Source organism: Fukomys damarensis, unplaced genomic scaffold (assembly GCF_012274545.1).
Source record: "Fukomys damarensis isolate Sample0158 unplaced genomic scaffold, DMR_v1.0_HiC HiC_scaffold_14, whole genome shotgun sequence".
Classification (NCBI taxonomy): Eukaryota; Metazoa; Chordata; class Mammalia; order Rodentia; family Bathyergidae; genus Fukomys; species Fukomys damarensis.
This window is the reverse complement of record NW_022900926.1, coordinates 50,291,446-50,300,043: the sequence shown is the minus strand read 5'-3', so window position 1 is coordinate 50,300,043 and position 8,598 is coordinate 50,291,446.

Genomic DNA, 8,598 nt, shown 5'->3' with positions numbered 1-8,598 from the left:
TTTTTTTTTTTTTTTTTTTTTTTTTTTTTTTTTTTTTTTTTTGTACCAGGGATCGAACTTGGGTCCTTGAGCTTGCAAGGCAGGTGGTGGAAATCACTGAGCTAAATCCCTGGCCACCAGTGAATTTTTTATTGATTTAGAAGAGGTTTCTATTGTCTTATAGAAGATGTATTCAGGTGTTCCACATGCAAATTCCATTGTAAGATTTCCATCACATTGCTCCTTCTGATCCTTTAATATTCTCTTTTTAAAAATTCCAACTTCACTAATTTGCTAATTGTTGGCCATTCCATCTGTTCATCAGACAAATTAATGATAGGTGAATGCTTTAATTGTAATGCCATTGCGCACCAGGGGTTATTACAAGAATGCTTTTTCATACCAGTTGCCTTATCCTGTGTTTTCTACAGGTTTTTTGCCTCAAGATGTGGTCCAAGAACTAGAAGAATTGATATTATTTGTGGGCTTGTTATAAATGCAGAATCTCAGGCCCCTGCTCAAGAATAGTAAATCAGAATTTGAACTTTACTGAATTCCTCATAAAACATTAACATATAAGGACTATAATACCACATAATACCAGAGTATATGCCAAAATAATGTCAAACAGTCTGATGTTTGGGTGGAAAATGAGGAAAGGAAATGAATAATTTACCTGCTGGTTCATCTGCTTCCTGTCACCCATGGTCAAAAACTACCCTAAGGGGTGTTAAGTGCACAGCATGACCTGGCCTATCTATGTAGCCACCTAGGAAGCCAGATCTTAAACTTTAGGCCCCACTGAACATATTTAGATAGCAATATGCTCAATAAAAGCCTCCTCTAGACATGGTGACACACACCTGTAATCCCAGGACTCTGGGAAGCTGAAGTAGAGGACAGTAAATTCGATCCCAGACTGAGCAACTTAGTGAGACACTGTCTAAAAACATTTTTTTTTTTAATTTAAAGAGCTGTGAGTGTAGCTCACTATGAAGATCCTGGGATCAATACCCAGTACTGAACAAAAAGCCTCTGTCATAAAAGTTGCAAATCTAGAAAAAGGGCATCTTAGAGGAAACCATGTAAAGAGATGAAATGTTTAAAGAACACATTTTTTAAATGTAATAAGTGAAAAGATGTTAATGCTTATAATGTATACAGTGCTAAATATTGAGTTTAAACTACAATTCAATTATATGTCTTCATCTTAACTGTATCAGTCTCTTTCTGCAATTGTACCAGATCTAATTTTGAAATATGGAATCTATTACTCTGATGAGATAAGAGAGAGATGGCATATTCGAAAAGCAAAACAGGATTTTTACAGCAACATTTAGAGCAAAAGGAAAGAACTCTTGGCAGTGAAAATGATAGTGTAAATAGAAACTATACTGAAACCATGAAATATAAAATAGAAGAAACTGTCATGAAAATAGAGCACCAGGATTTAGTGAATTAAAATATGAGAAGAAAAATGTAAAACTATTACAAGATCAGTTTAGAACTTGTTAGATCTTGTTAGATCTAACTTTAGTTAGAGTCTAACAAAAACACATGAGGAGTTTTAGAAAAAAGACAAAAATGGCATGAAGGTGATGGACAAATTCACAGAGCAATTACAGAAATTTTTCATATCTGAAGAATTTCAGTTTCTAGATTAAAAGAGCTCATCTAATGTTCAGCATAATAAATAACAAAAAAGGTCACTACAGAAAGCCACCTTCAAATTTTAGCACTAGGAATGAAAAAAAGCAGAAAATTTGAATTAGGGAAAGTCAAATTATATCCAAAGTTTCAAGAATCAGAAAATCAGACTTAATCAGAACAACATGGAAACAAGGGAAATAGATATAAGCAATGGACATAATGGCTAAAACAGCTATATTAAATTTAGAGGAAAATTTATTTTCTAGCTGAAATTCTATATCAGTCAAATACTTTTCAAGCAGATATATTTCAAACATTCAATCTATGAAAAATTTTATTCTATATGTGCTCCTTATCAGGAAGGTATGGAAAGAGAAATTGTACTAAATCAAGGAGACATATTAAGAAATGGGAAACACAGAGTAAATAATAGGAGACCCAAGACCTTGTATCTCAGAACCAAACTCTGCTTAGAGAATAACTAGAACAGATGATAACAGGTCAAAATGTTCAGAGATGTAAATCTGGTAAAAAAATGTAGTAAGTTTAAATATACTGAAGGATGATTTGACATTTGACTGGTAAACTCACCTGTAATAGCATTTATTTACTTCTCATAATTTAAATACTGAATATAGATATAATAAAATTATCATATGACCATATTCTGAAGAAAGAAATGGGAAGTTTGCAAATGTGTGTAGGATGAGAAAGGATAGGTGTGAGAGGATATTAATTTTTCCTCTTCTATTTTGAAAGTCACTAGTGGGAAGGGTAGGGGAAAGGTAATAACGAAGAAGAAAAAAATATGAGAAAATGAAAAAATTGAAGTGTTTGTAAATGGGGAAGGGAGATGGGGTGAAAAGAGGGCAGGGACAAGGGGGAAAAATGAGAACCAAGACCTGTCATGTAAAGGTACAAGATCCCCAATGATGAATATAACTGTACTGCATACCTAGAATGTACCAATAAACTCAATTAAAAAAAAAAAGAAAGTCCCTGGAGAACACCTTAAAAATAGAGAAATTAAGAATTTAAAAATGTGTTTATAAGAAAAAAACTCTTATTAGTTAGTCTCTAGTGTATTAGCTATGTTACCATGAAATGTTACCACTATCTGGACCTGCCCACCATCATCTGTCATCTTGTTAAGTATACACACACATGCGTATACACATGGGTGCATGCGGCCCATGAGCGAAAAGAAATACTTCAGTATTAAAAGGAGCACTATTGAGATATAGCTCACAGGCTGTACAAGTCACCTGCACAGCATACAATTCAGTGGTCTTTAGAGTATTCCAGATATGAGCATCATTGCAGTAAATTTTACAATAGTTTAATCATCTCCAAACCTCATATATTTTGTCTACCACCTCCCTACACTCTCCCCCAAATTTCCCACCCTAGGCCACCATTAATCTACAGTCTGTCTCTAAAGACAGCTCTGTTCTGAACATGTCATATAAATGATGACATCATTCCTGGTCTTTGGTGAGTGTTTAGCACAATATTTTAGGATTCATCCATGTTGTAATATGTCAATACTTCATTTTTTATGATCAAATAATTTTGACAAAATATACTCATTCATCAGTTGATGGGTATTTGGATCATTTCCACTTTTTTAGCTACTAAGACTAATAAAAAATGAAAAAAATTGGGAAAAAGAAATAATGCTGCTACATTTACATATAAGCTTCTAGGTGGAAAGGTGTTTCCATTTCTCTTGAGTATATGTTTAGGAGTGGAATTGTTGGGTCATATGGTAACTCTATCTTTAGTAATATGAGGAACTACCAGACTGTTTTCAAAAGTGACTATACACTATTTTACATCAATACCAACAGTATATGAAGATTCCTATTTTATCATGTTTTTTTCAATTTTTATTTTTATTAGTCTATGTTTACAGTACATAATGATCACATTCCTCATGGGGAGTTGGTACAAGTACATAGCATATTGCAGTTATTTTGCCATTTATTTTTCCTCTTCTCCCTCCATTTTCCTTCCATCTCTTGGTCCTCTTCCCATTTGCAAAAGAGCTGTCTTTCTGTTTTCAATTATATATATTTTTTATTTTGTTGTTTGTTTTTCTGACTTTTTGATTCCTGTCATCCTAGGGAAGTATTGTGTCATTGTGGTTATTATTTGTATTTCTCTGATGGCTAATGAAATCAAGCATCTTCTCATATGATTAGCTATTTTTATATTACCATTAGAAAAATGTCTCCAGGTATAACTTGGAGATATTGTGGGTTTTGTTCCAAATTACCACTGTAAAGCACATATCACAGTAAAGAAAGTCACATGATTTTTGGGGGGTTTTCCCACATCATATAGAAACTATTTTAGCATTAAACTGTAGTCTGCTAGTGTGAAACGACACTATGAATAAAGATATATTCCTCATGTACAGGTACAAATTTCCTATGATGAGTGCTATCATTATGCATATCTAAAATGTACTAATAAATGTTTTGCTTAAAAATACCTCTTAATTTAAAAGTATTTTATTTCTAAAAAATCCTAACAATGATCTGAGTTCTGAGAAGCTTAATCTTGCTGGTGGACAGTCTTGTCTTGGTGTTGACGGTTGCTGGATGACAGGATGGCGGTTATGAAGATTGAGGGGACTGTGACAACTTCTTCAAACAAGGCGACGGTAACATTGGCTGCATTAATTAACTGTTTCTGTCATGAGAGATTTTTATGTAGCATACATTTCTGTTTGATATTATTTTGGTCACAGTAGACCTTTTTTTCTCATTGAGTTTATTGGCACATTTTAGGTATACAGTACAATTACATTCATTATTGGGATCTCATACCTTTACATGACAGTTCTTGGTTCTAATTTTTCCCCCATACCCTTCTCCCTTTTAAAATTGAAGTCATTCCTCTCGAACTCTGACACTACTTCATCACCTTGGTTTGTGTGGCATTCTGCCTTTTGTTGTCATTTTAGTGTAATACATTTTTTTCCTCATTGAGTTTATTGGCACATTTTAGGGATACAGTACAGTTACATTCATCATTGGGATCTTGTACCTTTACATGACAGGTCTTGGTTCTCATTTTTTCCCTTAATCCCTGCCCTCCCTTTAACAATGTTCACATCATGTTCACTAAATGCCCCCAAATAATTACCATGGTAACACCAAAGGTCAGTGATCATGGATCACCATTATAAATATAATAATGATGAAAAGTTTTAAATATTTTAAGAATTAAAAATTGTAACAGAAATATGGACTGAGCTATTAGAAAATAAATATGTTGGAAAATGAACATGTTGGAAAAATGAACTGATAGACTTGCTCAGTACAGGGTTGCCATAAATGTTCAATTTATATAAAAATAAATATCTGCAAAGCACAATAAAACAAAGTATGCCCAGTTTTTAATTCAGCTGTCTTCTTATTATTGAATTGTGAAAGTTACATATGCTAGATAAAATTCTCTTATCAGAAGTATGACTTGCAAAATGTGGACAGCATTTTGTTATGTTCTAGTGACTTTCTATATGATTCATAATATTCATATAGATACATATCCTGTTTTCAAATTAGCTTCTATCATACTTTATGTTTAAATCTTCAGAATTAGAATTAGATGTATTGAATACATATCTAGTATTATCCTTTCCCTCCTTAACATTTCTATTTGCTTCATAAATACTTTCCACACCAACACATGAAAATAGTGCCCATGTATACTTTCATGGTCACACAGAAAAGGGGAACTCTGAGTCTACATAGTCTGTATTCTAACCAGACTTTGCTACTTACCAGTGTACTGAGATGTTGCTTTGCCTCACTAATATTTAATTTCCTCATCTGTAAAATGTAGCTAATTATAATATCTATTACACAGTGAAGTCGAAATTAAATTAAGCCAATATAGTATGCCTTAACCATAATCTTAGGCAAGTTTAGTAGTAGTTATTATGTTTATATATTTTTTTCTATTTGCATTCACTTCCAAATAGTATCAAAATTGTATGCATATTATTTATTTCTCAGAACATTTACATAATGCTGACATTACTATAGATAATATTTCTCTTAAGTTGAAGAAACAATTTTAAATTGTTATTATTGTATTACTATGAAAAACACTTTCTATAAATACTGTCCACCTAAATTTCTGGATTAGAATATTTATAAAAACACTTTCTCAAAATTCTCACTTGTTTTTCTTTCCTATAGAGTTTATTTAAAGATAGTAAAAGAATACTTCATTTGTTTAATAGAGACTATGGAAAGTGTTTATTTTGGCTTCCAGTTAAATTATTTAGGAAACATTCACAATTTTACTGGATACATTTTCATAGTCTTTCCTCAAATGTGTTGTAGTGATTTATATTTGCTTATTCTATTAATGAAATAAATGTTAAGTGATTAATTAAAATGTTTATTTTTAAGTGACCAAAGAAAGTTATTTCAGGAGACCCAATTGTTTTTAAAAATGTTCATGCAAAGAGAAGGAAGAAAAAAATTGTGATAAGTAGTATCAAATCTCTAAAAATAGTCACAAGCTTTTTACATTTGCTCAACTTACTATTAGTATATGATATTGGGGTACCAACTATAAAAACATATTTTGGAAGGCTTCAAGTAGTAAATGCAGTTATTATTACAGAATAAATTAATTGGTATAAAGCCTATTTTGCTTTTGGACAATGTATATGCTCATATTCAATAATTATTTAATTGAGCACAAACACTGAGATGAAATGAATGCACTGTTTGAGTATGCTGCTGAAAAAAAAAGATAAACATGTTCTGAAGAGCAAATAATATAGAATGACAAGTGTTTGCACAACATTAAACCCTCATATTCTACTAGCATTATTCCATCTTGCTCCTAGTTTTCTAACTCTCTCTCTCTCTCTCTCTCTCTGTCTGTTTTACTTTTTTTTCTTTTTGAAATCAACAGTAGTGGAAAGTATCCCTGTCCATATTTAAACTATTTGGCTTCTCCTCTACCTTTATTCTATATACCTGACCAATGTCAAGTCACTGTGCTTCTCCAAAAACACATTTTACTTCTTCCTCATGGCAAACTGTTTGAGTTCTGTTCTCATTATTCTGCAAAGAAGTGGAGAAGAGAGACTGAGGGATGAGTGAAGGAGGAGTAAAAGTGTGTAATGAGGGAGACAGATAGGGAGATATTAATAGGCGAATAAAATAGATATGGGGTTAGATTCTGCTGGATAGTTTTTAGTTGGATTGAAGGGTTAGTGTTAAGGTTTGCAAGAAGATATTTGTGGAGGAAAGGATGAGATAGAGGAGGAGAGAGGTATGATTTGGGATTGAGGAATGCTATGAAGTTGTTGGAACCTGTTCAAGTATTTATGATACCATAAACTAAATTAGAGGCAAAGGACAGGGGATTAATACAGAAGACAGGAGAGACTGAGAAACAGCAGAGTATGGCAAATTAAAAACTTAAGAGGAAGAATTTAAATAATGGGAAGAAGCAAGTAAAAAAAAAGAAAACAATATTCCTACAGGACGTTGAGTTGAAACTACATAGGGAGGTAAGAGGGAGAAAAAATAAACAACTAACTTGAAGCAAAAAGAAAAAGCGGGGAAAATATACAGTGGGATTTCAATTCATGGACTGTAACGGAACATACATGTAATTCACACATGAACACTTTGCCAAAAAGCCTGAATATTCACACCGTGTTTTTCTTGCCTTCAGTGGGGGCTGATTGTATGCCGCCAGAACAGTACCGTTTCTTTCCTTTCCGCTGCAAAATCCAAGAAAGCCCAATCTCAGGATTTCATTCTACAGTCTCAGAGGCAGAATCTGACGCTGTCAAATTAGAAACTCTTCCCCATCCAAAGCGTGGTGGTGGAATCTGCAGGTAGGCTCACCTGCAGCCAGGGAACCACAGAGATGGAGGCATGCTGGCGCTCTGTTGGAGGTCCTCAGGGCTTCTGCAAAGCATCTAGTGTGGAACCGCGGTAGGAATCCAAGGAGTCCGCGGCAGGGAGTGCACACCGGCAGGAATACACAGTTCTTTTTTACCCTTTAATTCTCTTTCTGCCAGCGTAGGTGGGGGTGGGATTCCTTTGCCCTCGGTGAGACAAGTAAGAATACCACCAGGCTGTAGAGTTCCCCAGTGTGTGGATAGAGGTGATGGGGCCAAGGGGTTGGTATACAGGAAGACTGACCCAGGAGTTCAGTCTCCGCAGTGTTCCCTCCCGCGTGCTGTTGGGAATGCTCTCATGATGGCTCTTTCCTGAAGGGGTGGGGACTGGAGAGGTGCAGACCAGCTGTAATAGTTCCTTTTCCCCCTTCCAATGGTTCAGGTGTTCGATTTGCTCTATATGTATCACCTTTCCAATTAATTTTCTGATTCAGGATATAAGATCCTCCTGTACAACAGGGTACCTGTGGTTTCAGTGATTACTCTCAGTACTTGTGACTAACTCCTCTAGTCAGCCATGATCGAAGTCTCCTCTAGGTCTTGGAAAATATAAACTTTTAAACATACTTGTTAGTCATGAACATGAATGTTAGCTCTTGACTACCAAACAATCATTGAATAGCAATGCAATAACCCAGTATTAGTGGATCAGTTGGCTCTTTGGGGCACTTTTTCCTCCACTGACTCAAAGACAAAGTTAGTTCCTTCTTATAGTTATGCCATTTGGAAACTTAATTTTCATTTTCATTGTGAAGAGGGAAAAGCGTATATGAGGAAAGCATATCCACTCTTAACTATCTCAGCCTAGAAGTGACATTTGCAATTTTCTTAACTTTTACTCAACAGGAAATAAAATCATAAGTCCTATGTATCTGCAGTGGGATTAGAGAAATATTCTATTTCTTTATGGCTAGGAAAGTGGAAATAAAGCAGTTTGGTGACTACCTAGCTTTGTTTCTGCTACAACTTTAAGAGAGAAACTCCTCTCTTTTCCGTGCAGGAGAAACTCCAAAGTCAGTATG